General features: G+C 45.8%; 1 protein-coding gene across 4 annotated transcripts in view; it reads right to left on the minus strand.

The window, feature by feature from the left end:
- Positions 1–5,487: 5,487 nt before the first annotated feature.
- KHDRBS1 (KH RNA binding domain containing, signal transduction associated 1) overlaps positions 5,488–16,575 on the minus strand; it is a 46,361-nt gene continuing 35,273 nt past the window's right edge. Inside the window, exons 11-13 of one of the 4 annotated variants that reach the window (XR_002733165.2) lie at positions 12,355–12,431; positions 10,196–10,335; positions 5,488–6,181 (exon numbers count right to left, since the gene is read on the minus strand). The gene's annotated coding sequence lies outside the window, so the exon portion shown is untranslated. The remainder of the gene's footprint in view (positions 6,182–10,195; positions 10,336–12,354; positions 12,432–16,575) is intronic. The other 3 variants (XR_002733166.2, XR_002733167.2, XR_002733164.2) reach the window with 3 other exon arrangements.

Genomic DNA, 16,575 nt, shown 5'->3' on the forward strand with positions numbered 1-16,575 from the left:
AAGATGGCAGGATTTTGGCTAGGCTCTTGTCTTCCAGACCTGTGACCGTAAGTCTCAGCTGTTTTATAACTTTGAAACCCTCACTTCCCCTCCCTGAGCTTTCATTTCCTGATAAAGTTGCTATCTATTGGTCCTTCCAGGAGTCTTAAGTTTTTGAGGAAATGCCACTGGCTCTAAGCCAATCCTGTCACTGGGTACTGGAAGCTGAGGTCTCTTCTTTGGTCATGTTATTCTAGGACCATGGCCAAAAGTTGGCAAATCTGTCCTGTTTTTTAGAGACACAGCCTCACTTTGTCACCCAGGCTGGAATGTAGTCATGCAATCATAGCTCACTTCAGCCTCCAACTCTTGGGCTCAAGTCATCCTCCTACCTAAGTGTCACGAGTAGTTAGGACTACAGGTATACACCACTGTGCCTGACTAATTAAAAAAAAAAAAAATGGCTGGGTGTGGTGGCTCTGGCCTGTAATCCTAGCACTTTGGGAGGTCGAGGTGGGCAGATCACAAGTTCGAGACCAGCCTGGCCAACATAGTGAAACCTTTGTCTCTACTAAAAGTACAAAAAAAGGGCCAGGCGCGGTGGCTCACGCCTGTAATCCCAGCACTTTGGGAGGCTGAGACGGGTGGATCACGAGGTCAGATCGAGATCGTTCTGGCTAACACTGTGAAACCCCGTATCTACTAAAAATACAAAAAATTAACCGGGTGTGTTGGCGGGCCCCTGTATTCCCAGCTACTTGGGAGGCTGAGGCAGGAGAATGGTGTGAACCTGGGAGGTGGAGCTTGCAATAAGCTGCGATCACGCCACTGTACTCCAGCCTGGGGGACAGAGCAAGACTGTCTCAAAAAACAAACGAAATTTAAAAAGTACAAAAAAAAAAAAATTTAGCCTGGCGTGGCGGTGTGCACCTATATTCCAGCTACTCAGGAGGCTGAGGCAAGAGAATTGCCTGAAGCTGGGAGGTGGAGGTTTCAGTGAGCCGATATTGTGCCATTGTCGGGGCAAGAGTGCAAGACTCCATCTCAAAATAATTTTGTTGTTGTTGTTGTTGTAGAGATAGAGTCTCACTCTATTACCCAGGCTGGTCTTCAACTCTTGGGCCCATATGATCCTCCTGCCTGGGCTTCCCAAATAACTGGATTTACAAAATGGAACCATAACACCTGGCCCAAATCCGTCCCATAAATCAGCTTTTTTTTTTTTTGAGATGGACTTTTGCTCTTGTTGCCCAGGCTGGAGTGCAATGGCACGATCTTGGCTCACTGCAACCTCTGCCTCCTGGGTTCAAGCGATTCTCCTGCCTCAGTCTCCTGAGTAGCTGGAATTACAGGCGCCCACAACCATGCCTGGCTAATTTCCATATTTTTAGTAGAGTTGGGGTTTTGCCATGTTGGCCAGGCTGGTCTCGAATTCCTGAACCTCAGGTGATCCGCCCGCCTCGACCTCCCAAAGTGCTGGGATTACAGGCATGAGCCACCGCACCTGGCCTTAAATCAGCAGTTTTCAGCCCAGACTATGAAGACCTCTGGTGGTACACAGAAGTGATGAATCCGCAGGATAAAACACAATGCAGCTTTCTGGAATGTCAGTTTTATTCAACGGAAATATAAGGCAGAATATTCAATATCAAAATGCAGTCATTAAGAACACATTCTCTGGAGCCATTCAGTGCTATTGAAGCATTAGGTATTTTTATTAAAACATGGATATATTGCGAAGTACAAAGTAAACTAATGTGGGCTGGGCATGGTGGCTCACGCCTATAATCCCAACAATTTGGGAAGCCAAGTTGGGCAGATAACTTGAGACCAGGAGTTCAAGACCAGCCTGGCCAACATGGTAAAACCCCACCTCTACTAAAAATACAAAAATTAGGCGGTGTGGTGTTGTGCACCTATAATCCCAGCTACCTGGGAGGTTGAGGCATGAAAACCACTTGAACCTGGGAAGTCGAGGTTACAGTGAGCTGAGATTGCGCCACTGCACTCCAGCCTGGGCAACAGAGCGAGACCCTGCGTCAAAAACAAAAACAAGCCGGGTGCGGTGGTTCATGCCTGTAATTCCAGCACTTCGGGAGGCTGAGGTGGGCGGATCACCTGAGGTCAAGAGTTGGAGACTAGCCTGACCAACATGGAGAAACCCCGTCTCTTCTAAAAATACAAAATCAGCTGGGCATGGTAGCACATGCCTGTAATCCCAGCTACTCAGGAGGCTGAATCAGGAGAATCGCTTGAACCCAGGAGGCAGAGGCTGTGGTGAGCCAAGATCGTGCCATTGCACTCCAGCCGGGCAACAAGAGCAAAACTCCATCTCAAACAAACTAATGTGAATTTAAGATTGAAGGAGTTGAAAAAAATGTCACCTGCAGCCCGGTCCCAGCCCACCAGCGATGTGCTTTCACCTTCTCTTGCCAGCAAGAATACTTACATCTGATTTTCAATACCAGAGAATCCAGGTGTCTTCATGTTCTTCCAAGTTCCTGGGCCGTTCTCACTCCATGTATACATTAGTCTCCCCACACAACCTCCCACCTACCAGGCAATCCCCCACCCCCATTCTCATCCATTCATCTTCCCACATCTTATATTTATTACAAATATATGCAAACTATAGAAAACCCAGAAAATATCGTATTTCTTTAGTTTAAAAAGAGATTGGATTTTGACAGGTAATGTATTTAAGGTAATTAAGATAGAGGGAACTGTCAAGTAGGCTATGTTCCAGAAGGGTGAGTCCAGTTTGGCTTGAGAATAACTGAAGATGAGGCTAGAAAAATAGGTTCAGTTCAGATCACTTGATGATCCTGAATGTTACACACAGTAAAGAATTTGGACTTGATTTCAACTCTCTAAGCCTGTTTCATCTGTAAAATTAGGAAAATTACTATGTTGTGAGGATTAATGGAGAGAAGCAAACACATGGGAGAGATATCCTATGTGACAAATGGAGCGGAAGTTATTAGGAGTTGGAGACACAGATTCTTTTCCTTGGTGTAAACTATCCCCACCTCTCAGGGTGGCCTGAAGTTCAGTCTCTCATTTATCTTATTTTTCTGCAATGCACATCTTAACCACCAGAGAGAGCCTGATGCAAAGGAATCTTAACTCCAAGTACAACAGGGAAATTGAGCTGGCCATGGCTGGGCATAAGATGTGGAATCCTGGATACAACTGCAGCGATTCTCAATGGTAGGGTAGGGAATGGATCCCAGTGCCTCCTCTATGGGCCTTCTTAGACCCATCCCAAGGAGAGGGGTGGGGCATGCTGCCACAACCTAGAATTTAGCAGCTAACCAGATGTAAGGTCACCAGGAAGGAGGTGAGGTAGGTAAGGATGAGGGCCAGATCTAGTTTGGGGACCCGAATTTCTGTGTCTCAAGCAAAAGAGACTCTCAACTCTGCTCATAAGCCACAAGGCCCAACTCCTTCCTGGGCTACCCCATGCCAAGCCAGGTCATCTAGCTAGACCCGGGAACTTCAGAGAAAACAGTAGACGGTGCATCGTGGGAAAGGAGGAAGGGGAGACAGTTGCATACCTAAGAGCTGTCTTCAGGGCCACATCCACATGGCATCAAGACCTCAGCCTTTAGGTCTATCAGAAAAGGCAATGGGACCTAGCTTCTCCAATCATGATTCACTAGCCTTGCATCTTACAGCATTTTTACAAAACTTCCTTTGCTTTCTTGGATTCTTGTTACGGACGTTAAAATGAAAACCTAGGGACATTCAACAGTTTACCTAAGGTTGAACAGCAGCAGCCAAGGGCAGAAGTAGGCCTGTAGGCAACAGAAGTGGCTCTGAGGGACCAAGGAAAGGGAAGGCAGGCAGGTAGAGCAACAGCCTGCTTGTTGAGCTGCAAGCATTGACTCTTGGCCAGGCCTCATACCCGCTCCTCCAAGGCCAGCTCTGCTGCCAGGCCCCAGGCTGCCAGCCCCACCTCCACACTCCCACCCCAGTCCCCTGAGAGTCCATCACCTTGGCAACAGCCAGAGAAAGACCCAACTAAAATATTTATGGCTCAAAACAGCCTAGAGGCTTGGGAGCGGGGAAGAGGGAAAGGCTGATGTCATCCCTTCTCAGCTTGCAGGGGAGGTGACTGACATACAGGGCAGCTGGGTGGGTGGGCCAAGCCCAAAAAGTCAGGGCTCTCAAGGAAGATCCCAAGGGCCATTAAGTGGTAACAGGAGGATGAAGGCTGTGACAGGTGACAGGACTGCATAAGACCCACAAGCCTGGGAAAAAAGGAGGAGGGAAACTTCAGGGTTGAGCAGTATTGTGTCCAGAGCCCGTGCCAGGCATTTCAAACACTTCATTTGCTTCTCAGATCCCATTCAGTAGGTAGCAATTTTTATCCTACTTTGATGGAGTAAACAGGACCTACAGCTCTTCTTAAAGCAAAAAGGAAAAAAAAAAAAAAAAAAAAATTAAACAGGCTCTGGAAATATACAAATGATGAGCTGTGATTTGAATTCAGATCTGTTTGGCTTCAGCCCTGTAAGCTTTCCTATAAAATTCTGTGGCTCCCCAGTAGAAATCCTAGCAGACTGAGGGTATACCTGTCTAGGAATCTAACACTGGCTCCTCAGCCAGTGACTCAGGTTCTGTGCCTCCATTTATGTATGATGAGGATGCCATCTGATTCCCTAACTCCCCACCCCAAACTCCTCCCTTGTCAGCCCTGGACTCAGAGCATCCAATGTAAACACAGGGTAACAAACTCATCGAGGCTGGCCTGTGACTTTTCCAGTTTTAGCACTTAAAGTCCCATATCCCAGAAACTCTGTCTTGGGTAAACCTAGATGATCTGTCATCCTAGACGAACCCCTTATGCAAACAAAATACTTTACTATTTCAAAGCACTTGTGGCTGTGAGAGGTACAAACAGGTCAAAAGAATAGGCCATGAAGTCTGATAGTACAGACCATTAAGTCTTTTTCTAACCACAGGCAAGTTTATTCTCCTTGAGTCTCAGTTTTTCTAATTTTCCTGGTACATACTAAGAAATAAGTAAATTATTAGCTGTTATTTATAGTAATCAACAATGAAGGCAGAAACAGGTTCAGAGGTTAAATAGCTTGCCCAGTGTGAATCAACTGACTTTAAGGAATCCCTTTCCATTATACTTCTGTTCCTGCTAAGGACCAATCCAAGCTCACTAGAATGCTCCAGGCACAGTTAAAATGCAGATAAGCTCTATTCTCTCCCTAACCTCAGTTCTTCCCCTTGTTCCTTTGTTAGGGTAAATAACCAGAAGGCATTAGGGAAGAGTGCAGTATCAGAGGTCCCTAGCGTCTCAGGAAGCTGAGTCTAAATCAACCTAGATATAGGCCAGAGGAAACCAGAAGCCTATCAAAGGCTGACTTTACAATCCTTCAAGAGAAAATGTCAGAACAAATAGCTGGTCTAGTATAGCTGGAAGGAAAGTGAGAGCTAGATGGGGGCTTTGGCTCTCTCCCAGAGTTGATAGAAGCTACCAGAGTGGGGCCATTCATCACTTGACCAAACCTTTATTGAGCTCCTCAGGGGCAGATACTTGCTGGGGAGAAATATAGTACAAAGGTGGAATAGAAAAAGCCCTACTACCCTTTATGACCTTTTTGGACAAGGTAAGTAATCAACAATGAAGAGAAAAACAGGTTCAGATGTTAAATAACTTGCTCAAATAAAATGAATCTTCTCACTTGGCTTTCCTCAGTCTTCAATGGAGGGGCGGTGGTCACCCTCCTTTGGGAGCCCTCAGGAAGGGTTCAAGGACTCACAGGCTGACACCCGTAACGCAGGTGTGGTAGTGGGGAAACAGAAAATGGTCGTAGGGTGTTTCAGCCAATTCTATGGGAGGCTAAAGGGAACCACATAGACTGGGAAGGCACAGTAGGAGTTGCCAGTTCATTCTCATCTAGGAGGCCATGCTAGGGATACCCATTAGTCTCCTTCAACTCTTTAAAGTCTCGAACAGTTTAATTGTTAGCACCACAGTCCCCTGCAGCCCTGAGGACTCCATTCTGGGCCTAAAGACTCTTAAGGGATCCTGACTGGCTTTCTGTGGGTAAATCTGACAGATCAAGTAGAGTGAAAGAAAACTGCTGATCTCTTCTCCTGGGTTTCTCTGTGTTCAGCAAATGCCCTCAGGCCAGCCTTTATACAGCAGGTAGCTCTCCAGGTTTCCGGAGTCCTCTGATAGCTGCAAAGACACAAGGTAGAAAATTAAGAAAGCTCCCCTATTAGGGGCCTTCCCAGCCTCCCACCTGACCAGGCTGCTTCCCTTACAATTGCCCCATCCCACAGCACAACTCTAGTTGTTTCATTCAGTACACAGGTTTCTTGGGTACACAGATGGGTAGAAAACAGAAGTCCACAGCCTATGAATTCTCTTTTTGCTGTCAGGTAATGAAAATGCAGTCTCACACTCAGTATCTCCTGTCCTTGGTCATATCTCAGCTGAGTGACCCAGGGAAGAATCAAAACCTTTGGGGGGCCTATCCAAGCTTTGAAGCCTCTATAAACACAGGGAAAAATGCTTTCTGCTGTCCTAGAGATGTGAAAAAGATGAACAAAAATCTTTAAAGTCTGTTGAAGAATGGAAATCAGAAAATAGGCATCTTCTTATCACTATTATTGGTAATTCAATGTTAGGCTCAAGGAGCCATGGATGTTATGAAGGATTCATCCCAGCACCAAATACTCAGTCAGGGTGGACTAGAGGAGACACATCTTAAATCTGGGGCACAGGGAAGGGGCTTGATCTCATGCTAAAACCTGTAGCAATGCTCCTTCTTCTTTTTTTTTTTTAACGACAGTCTTGCTTTGTCACTCAGGCTGGAGTACAGCGGCAACATCATGGCTTACTTCAGCCTTAGTCTCCTGGGCTGAAGTGATCCTCCAACCTCAGCCTCCAAATATGATCACACACACACACACCAACATTCTTGGCTAATTTTAAAGTTTTTGTCTCCGTATGTTTCTAAGACTGTTCTCAAACTCCTGGGATCCTCCTAATGGCCTCTCAAAGTGCTGGGATTACAGATGTGAGCCACCATGCCTGGCCAGTGCTTCCTGTCTTTTAAATGGCACTACCATCTCCCTAGCTGTTCCAGTCAGTAACCTGGAACCCTACTATGTTCATTCTATCTCCTAAAAGATATATATATATATATATATTTTTTTTTTTTGGAGACAGAGTCTTGCTCTTTTGCTCAGGCTGGAGTGTAGTGGCACAATCTCAGCTCCAGTACTGCAGCCTCTGCCTTCTGGGTTCCAGTGATTCTCCTCGCTCAGGCTTCCAAGTAGCTGGGACTATAGGCACGCGCCACCACGCCCAGCTAATTTCTGTATTTTTAGTAGAGACGGGGTTTCACCATGTTGGCCAGGTTGGTCTCAAACTCCTGACCTCAGGTGATCCACCCGCCTCGGCCTCCCACAGTGCTAGGATTACAAGCATGAGCCACTGTGCCTGGCAAAAGTTCTTGAATTCATTTACCTTCTCTACATTTGCAATATTACTCTACTATAGCCCTTTTTTGTTATTGGTAAGACAGTCTCACTCTGTCACTCAGGCTGCAGTGCAGTGGCACGATCTCAATTCACTGCAACCTCTACTTCCTGGGTTCAAGAGATGCTCCTGCCTCCACCTCCCGAGTAGCTAGGATTACAGCCACATGCTACCATGCCCGGCTAGACCTTTCTTATTTCTTGCCTAGACTAGCAAGTTTCTTAATAGGTCTCCACAACCATTCTCCACTCATCAGCAAGTTTAAAAATCAGACATTGAATAATTTCATTTTCCACACCCCCCTCCTCCCATTTAGTTGTCTTCAGCGGGATGTTAGGACTGCCATGTGTTAAGGGACTCTCCTCATATCCTATTCCTTTCACCCACCCTGTGAATTGGAAACCAAAACTCTATGAAACTTTGCTTTTTTAAAGTCAGCCAAGTGCAGTGGCTCACACCTGTAATTCTAGCACTTTGGGATGCCGAGGTGGGAGGACTGCTTGAGGCCAGAAGTTCAAGACAAGCCTGGGCAACATAGTGATACTCTGTCTCTACAAAAAATCAAAAAATAAGCTGGGCGCGGTGGCCCATGCCTACCGTCCCAGCTACTCTGGAGGCTGAGGTGAGAGGACGGCTTGAGCCCAGGAGGTAGAAGCTGCAGTGAGCTATGATCGCTGCAATGAGCTATGTTCACTGTAGTGAGACCCCATCTGGTTTTTTTTTTTTTTCTTTTGAGACGGAGTTTTGCTCTTACTGCGCAGGCTGGAGTACAGTGGTGTAATCTCGGCTCACTGCTACCTCCACCTCCTGGGTTCAGGCAATTCTCCTGCCTCAGACTCCTGAGGAGCTGGGATTACAGGCACCCGCCACCACGCCCAGCTAATTTTTTGAATTTTTAGTTGAGACAGGGTTTCACCATGTTGGCCAGGCTGGTCTTGAACTCCTGACCTCAGGTGATCCACTCACCTCAGCTTCCCAAAGTGCTGGAATTACAAGTGTGAGCCATTGCACCTGGCCCCTGAGACCCCATCTCTTAAAAAAAAAAAAAAAAAAAAGAATAAGGTCCAGCTAGGTGGACTGGACTTTACACCTATAATCGCAACACTTTGGGAGGTTAACATAGGAGGATCAATTTTGCCTACGAGTTCGAAACCAGCCTGGGCAACATATTGAGATCTTGTCTCTACAAAAAATAGAAAAAATTAGCCACCTGCCTGTAGTCCCAGTTACTTGGGAGGCTGAGGTGGAGGATCACTTGAGCCTGGGAAGTGGAGGGTGTAATGAGCCATCATCTTGATACTGTGCTCCAGCCTGGATGACAGAACAAGACCTGTCTCAAAAATAAAAATAAAAAAGGTCCAGATTCTTACCTTGGCTTCAACTTGCTTCAGTCCTATCCTCTGCCTATAAAGTGCTGCTCTATGTCCTTTCCCCAAGCCCTTTGCCTAGCTAAGTCTTCCGTCAGATGTTGGCTTAAACATCATTTCCTCAAGGAAGACCACAGTAGTAGGTTGTATACCCTCATCGCACTGTTCTTTTCTTTGCAGAACTCTACACAATTGAAAGTATTTGTTATTTATGAGATTATCTGTTTAATGTCTATTTCCACAAATAGACTATAAACTCCATGAAGCCAAGGACCATTTTATATTGTTCACCAGCCACCGGATCCCCAGTGTCTAGCACATAGTAGGTGTTTAATGTATAATAGTGAATGTATTTTTAAAAAGAATGAAAGGAGACATTTGTACTGATTTCTGGAGAGAAGCTTAAAAATAATCACATCAGAGCGTAAGATATTTCTCTTTCTCAAAGGCAGATGCAGAATGTGTTTGCTACATTCCAATCCCAGAGCCTGAGACCTGAGGAGCAACCATCTTATACCTAAAGCTAGGCCATGAATAGGAACCATGAAGGCTGCTGGAGTTAGAAGACCCCTGGGAATAATTAGCCCTGTATCTGAACCCAAACTCTTCTATCTCAAGTCTTCACACACATCACAGTGCCTAGAAGAAAGACTGGCTACCCTGAGGTTGACAAGGGAACAGTCAATTTAGGCATCTTAATGCAATATTAAGATCAGAAATAGTACCCAAATTTCTGGCAAGGTGCCCTTTTTAGCTGATTAATCTGGGCTGATAGACTGGCTGTGCCTCACACTCTATCTAGAAATATCTCAACTAAGCTGTCTTTTTTAAGAAGTCCCTGGACAACCCCCCTACCCCAAATTTGCCCTGAAAGTGACAAGGCCTCCTTGAAGCAAGAAGCTCCCCAAGGTCCAAGGATGGGTTAGCTTGTGTACATGAGAACTCCTATTGGCCCATTCCCTGCCTGAGATGCAAATACAATCACCACAGTACCGGCTAGGAATGAGAAGTACAGTCACTGGTGAGAGGCTAGGGAATCTGTGATCACAGAATGCCAAGAAGCTAAACCTCAGCAGCACAGCTATGAAATTCACATCCCTTTCAGATACACGTCTCTCTCCTTTAGAAGAGAGAGCTGTACACGAAAGCAGAAACTACATTCAAAACAAACAAACAAACAAACAAACAAACAGACAGAGGGAGTGAGCTGCAGTCTGCAGAACACTAGATGAGACTGCATCCTCAGCTTCAGAGCCAGAATAGACAATAGAGTAGAAGACCTCCAGCTCTGGGACTGGAAAATGGATTCTAGAGGTCAGTGAACATTCTTCCCCATTACCTCCCAAAAAGGGTTGAGTCTCCTGCTTGAAGGTAGCCTCCTTAGGAGCCGAGGGCAGCAATCAGGCTACAATAGGACTAGGGTGGAGTGCCCTCAAAGGCTTGTGTTCCTCAGGGGCCTTGAAAAGCCAGGTCTATTTTCTAGGCCAGGGAACAAAAGAACGGGTAGTTAAGGCAGTGTTGTGTACTTCCTCCCCTCCCCCTAAGCAGCTGCTATCTCAGACAGCTGTTTGCAGCCTGTCTGCTTGATGCTATTAAATATTCATCAGATGCTTGCTAGCTTTAAACATGCAACGACTATTAATCTGTGGAGCAGGAGGTACATGTGGGTCTGAAGAGAAGAGGGGAGGGCTCATAAGGATCCAAGTCTTTTTTTTTTTTTTGAGATGGAGTCTTGTTCTTGTCGCCTAGGCTGGAGTGCAATGGTGCGATTGTGGCTCACTATAACCTCCGCCTCCCAGGTTCAAAAAATTCCCCTGCCTCAGCCTCCGAAGTAGCTGGGATTACAGATGCGCACCACCACGTCCAGCTAATTTTTGTGTTTTTAGTAGAGGTGGGGTTTCACCATGTTGGCCAGGGTGGTCCCAAACTCCTGACCTCATGATCTGCCCACCTTGGCCTCCCAAAGTGCTGGGATTACAGGCGTGGGCCACCGCACCCGGCCCAGAATCCAAGTTTTTTAACTTCAGGAATCTGGAAACCAAGCCAGGGGTACCAGTCCTATACACCAAAGCCAGGAACTACTTCGGTGTAAGCTGATCATGTGGCCACCCTAGGTACAGAGAAGACCAGCAGCTGAGGAGGAGCATGAAGACTTCAGTCTAATCTCCATCTCTTGGACTCTATGGTTATCTCAACTTCTAGACATACATTTCTCACTCTGTATGCCACGGATAATCATTGCTTCACAGGGTTGTTTGTGAGAATTAAATGAGATACTGTATAATTCAGGGGTGTCCAATCTTTTGGCTTCCCTGGGCTACACTGGAGTAACTGTCTTGGGGCACACATAAAATACACTAACGACAGCCGATGAGCTTAAGAAAAAAATTGCAGACAAATCTCATCATGTTTCAAGGTTTATGAATGTGTGTCAGGCTGCATTCAAAGCCGTCCTGGGCCACAGGTTGGACAAGCTTGCTGTATATGATACTCCCAGCACAGAATTAGCACATAATTAAGAGCTTAAAATGGAGGCAGGGACCTCATCCATTGAGGACTTTTAACAATCCGATAAGCGCAAAGTTTCTATTAGTAGACACTCAGGAGTTTTGGTTTCCATTTCACAGGGTGGGTGAAAGGAATACGACATGAGGAGATTCCCGTAACATCGGGCAGTCCAGACATCTCATCCTCAAACAACCCAAGTACCAGACAGGAGAGATGAGTCTCCTTTCTGAAAAAGGAGGAATTAAAAGGCCTTCAGGCAGAAGGGAAGGCGGGAGGACAACAAGGGGAGAATATCTCCTTCACTCTCCCACAAAGAAGTAGCGCCACTTTACAGAAAGTTTCCTTCCCTTATTTCCCCTACCTTGCCGGCACACTGGTAAACAGATGTGATGTAAGTCACTCTCATGCTTAAGGCATTAAATAGCTCAAACTTTAGAATAAAGTTCAAACTCCTTGACTAATATGTAGCTTCCAAAATCAGCACCAACTTATTCTTCCAATCTCTATTTATAGCTAATATTTGAGTGCTTACTATGTGTCATGTTGAATTTTTTTTTTTTTTTGAGATGGGAGTTTCGCTTTTGTTATGTGCAATGGTGCGATCTTGGCTCACTGCAACCTCCGCCTCCCAGGTTCAAGCAATTCTCCTGCCTCAGCCTCCAGAGTAGCTGGGATTACAGGCATGTGCCACCATGCCTGTCTAATTTTTTGTGTTTTTAGTAGAGATGGGGTTTCTCCATGTTGGTCAGGCTGGTCTCGAACTCCTGACCTCAGGTGATCCACCCACCTCGGCCTCCCAAAGTGCTGGGATTACACACGTGAGCCACTGTGCCTGGCCTGCTGAATGTTTTATATGCATTAGCTCACTCGATCTTCCCAACGATATTGTGAAGTAAATATTATCCCCATTTTACAAATGATGAAATTGAGACTTGAAACTGAGGCAGAATTTGAAAGTAGTCTGCTTAGGCAGGGTATGGTGGCTCATACCTGTAATCCTTACCACTCTGGGAAGGTGCTTGAGGCCAGGAGTTTGAGTCCAGCTTGGGCAACATAGAGACCTGTTTCTATTAAAAAAAAAAAAAAAAAACAGTCAGGTGGGCATGGTGGTCCATGCCTGTAGTCCCAACTACTTGGGAGGCTGAGGCAGGAGGGAAGCTTGAGCCCAGGAGTTCAAGGCTGCAGTGGGCTATGATCACACCACCGTACTCCAGCCTGGCTGGCAAAGCAAGACCCCACCTCTAATTAATTCATTAAATTAGTCTGCTTAAAGCTATAATAAAGTGTTATTATGCTAAACTATCCCATTTGTCTGTCTGACAAATTTTGGTAATCCTTTAAGATGCAACTTAAATGCTATCCCCTTTCTCTGGCCCTCCCTAAGCCTTTCTCAGGCAGCTCCTCCAGGCTCCCTGGTATTCAGTTCTGCAAGAGAACATGATGATACACTATTGTAACTATTTTTTAATTTATTATTTTATAGATATATTAGTTTTTTTTTTGAGACGGAGTCTCGCTCTGCCGCCCAGGCTGGAGTGCAGTGGCCGGATCTCAGCTCACTGCAAGCTCCGACTCCCGGGTTCACGCCATTCTCCTGCCTCAGCCTCCCGAGTAGCTGGGACTACAGGCGCCCGCCAGGTCGCCAGGCTAGTTTTTTGTATTTTATAGAGATGGGGTTTCACCTGGTTAGCCAGGATGGTCTCGATCTCCTGACCTCGTGATCTGCCTGTCTCGGCCTCTCAAAGTGCTGGGATTACAGGCTTGAGCCACCACGCCCGGCCCGATATATTAGTATTTTTTGAGGCAGAGGCTGGAGTATAGTGTCATGATCATGACTCTCTGCAGCCTTGACCTCCTGGGCTTAAGCGATCTTCCTGACTCAGCCTCTCAAGTAGCTGGGACTACAGGCGTGCACCACCACATCTACGTTTTTTTTTTTTTTGTAGAGATGGGAGTCTCACTATGTTGCCCAGGCTAGTGCCGAACTCCTGGACTCAAGTGATACTCCTGCCTTGGGGTTACAGGGTGAGCCACCAGGCTTGGCCTATTTAAAATTTTCTGGTCTCAGTTTCATCATGTGTGAAAATGGGATAACATTTACCTCACTAGTAGAGAAAACTACATGGCACAGAGTAAATAGTCAATACATGTCTGAATTCACAAAATGCAGTAATAATGATTATTTTTTTCAGGATGTATCTTGTATTTGATGTGAAAAGAAACCACTACGTCAGCTTAATTGGCAGCTTTTTTCCTTCCCTCCCTCCCTTCCCCTCTCCCCTCTCTCCTCTGTCTGTCTGTCTCTCCCTCTCTCTTTCCAGCACTTAAAGACACAACTTACAATAAGCAGTCTCTTAGGGTCAATGAAATTTGGAATCACAGAAGCAGCAAGCTTTCAGCACAGAAAATGGACTTTGCTGTACAAAAGTGTTGATATGCACCCTGTCCTAACGTGCTATACAACCATGGGGTAAATTACCTCACCTCTTCCAGTATCAGTTGCCTAATCTATAAAAATAGGGACACACAGTAGGCATTCAAATTGGGCTCTTCTCCCTTAGCCAAGCAAAGCTGCCTATTTTCCCTATCTCACTTTCCTCTTCTTTTAAATGTGGTCAAGATCAGTGATGGCATAAACTGAGAACAAAATGAGGGGAAAAAATGAAAATGACTACTTACTAGTAGTATCGCCAGCAAACAGCAGCCTCTGCAGGGTCATACAAAGTACAGAAACATATCAAGAAGACAGTGAGCCCATGTGTTGCCTAACACACTCTAATCCATATCTTTGGTGGCCACAAAGTCCTACCAGGTGTTAAAGCATCTCTAACCTCATTCTTAGCCTGGGACAGGAGATGGGATTTGGTGGAAGAGAGTATAAAGGCGGGACAAACCCTAGGCCTGTATCTGTACTGTAGGTAAGGAAGGGTCAGAGTATTCCCTCAATAGTAAATGTCACTACCAAGTGTCCACCCTGGAGACTATGGACAGTGGTGGGGGAAGAGAGGGCTAGGAAGGGAGGAAGTTGATGGTGGGAGATGGGCATGCTGGAGCGCAGCCTCTGAGTCTCTGGAAAACCACCACCTATGACGAGGCATGGCAGCTAGAACAGCCTCATTCCCATTTTAGCAGCCTGCAGTATAATACAGAAAATAAAGGCAGCTTTGTAGTCACCCATACTTGGGATCAAATCCTAGCTCTATCACTTACAAACTCTCAGTGATGTAAAAATAATCTGATCGGCTATTATTTATTATTGAACAGCTACTGCCAGAAATTGTATTACCACTTTAGGTAATAACTACTTCAAAAGGCAGTAGACTTACATACATCTGTGGTTAACTGATTTTTGATAAGGGCGACAAGACCATTCAATGAATAAAGAATAGTCTTTTCAACAAATGGTGCAATGGGATATCCACATGTAAAAGAATGAATTTGGGCCAAGCACGGTGGCTCACGCCTGTAATCCCAGCACTTTGGGAGGCTGAGGCAGGTGGATCATGAGGTCAGGTGATTGAGACCATCCTGCCTAACACGGTGAAACCCCGTCTCTACTAAAAATACAAAAAATTAGCCAGGTGTGGTGGCACATGCCTGTCGTCCCAGCTTCTTGGGAGGCTGAGGCAGGAGAATCACCTGAACCCAGGAGGCAGAGGTTGCAGTGAGCTGAGATCGCGCCACTGCACTCCAGCCTGGGCGACAGAGTAAGGCTCTGTCTCCCAAAAAAAAAAAAAAAAAAAGAAATTAAACAGAGTCCCAGTATGACCCAGAACCCAGAAATTCTTCTAGGTATATACCCAATAAACTGAAAACATGTCCACACAAAAACTTATATGCAAATATTCAAAGCAGTATTATTCATAATAGCCAAAAAGTAGAAACAATCCAAATGCTTGTCAATGGATGAATGAATAAATGAAACGTAGTATATGCATACAGTGAAATCGCATTTAACAGAAAAAAAAAAAAAAAGAACAAAGTACTGATACATGCTACAACATGGATGAACCTTGAAAACATCCTGGCCGGGCGCGGTGGCTCAAGCCTGTAATCCCAGCACTTTGGGAGGCCGAGACGGGCGGATCACGAGGTCAGGAGATCGAGACCATCCTGGCTAACACGGTGAAACCCCGTCTCTACTAAAAATACAAAAACTAGCCGGGCGAGGTGGCGGGCGCCTGTAGTCCCAGCTACTCCGGAGGCTGAGGCAGGAGAATGGCATAAACCCGGGAGGCGGAGCTTGCAGTGAGCTGAGATCCGGCCACTGCACTCCAGTCCGGGCGACAGAGCGAGACTCCGCCTCAAAAAAAAAAAAAAAGAAAACATCCTAATTTAAAAGGAAGCCAGTCGGCTGAGCATGATGGCTCACATCTATAATCCCAAACTTTGGAGGCCAAGGTAGGCGGATCACCTGAGGTCAGAAGTTCCAGACCAGCCTGGCCGACACAGTGAAACCCACTTCTACCAAAAATACAAAAATTAGCCAGGCATGGAGGCGCGTGCCTATAATCCCAGCTACTCAGGAGGCTGAGGCAGGAGAATCGCTTGAACCTGGGAGGCGGAGGTTGCAGTGAGCTGAGATCATGCCACTGCACTCCAGCCTGAGTGACAGAGCAAGACTCCATCTCAAAAAAAAAAAAAGGAAGCCAGTCACAAAAGACCACTTATTGTATGATTTCATTTGTATGAAATTTCATTTGCATGAAATCATACAGAAAGTGGTCTTCTGTGACTGGTTAAACCCTTGGTCTTAGTCTTCTGGAGGCTAAACCCTTGTCATCTTTAGTGCATATCCACAGCAGGCAAGTCTATAGAGACAGAAAGCAGAGTAGTAGCCTATGGCTGGAGGGGATAAATTGGTGGGAGACAGACAAAAGGCATGGGGTTTCTTTTTGGGTTGATAAAGACATTTCAAACAGACCATAGTGATGACCGAATGACTGTGTATATACTAAAAACCACTGAATTGTACACTTTAAGTGAGAGAACAGTATGGTATATGAATTCTATCTCAATAAAGTTGTTATTTTAAAACTCCCCCAAAACTCTAAACTTCTTTGCCACTAGGACAGTTATGTCTGTCCAAAAAAAATCACTTAAAAATGCTAACATGGCCAGGCGCAGTGGCTCACGCCTGTAATCCCAGCACTCTGGGAGGCCGAGGCGGGCGGATCACGAGGTCAGGAGATTGAGACCATCCTGGCAAAC

This window comes from Piliocolobus tephrosceles, chromosome 1 (assembly GCF_002776525.5).
Source record: "Piliocolobus tephrosceles isolate RC106 chromosome 1, ASM277652v3, whole genome shotgun sequence".
Taxonomy (NCBI): Eukaryota; Metazoa; Chordata; class Mammalia; order Primates; family Cercopithecidae; genus Piliocolobus; species Piliocolobus tephrosceles.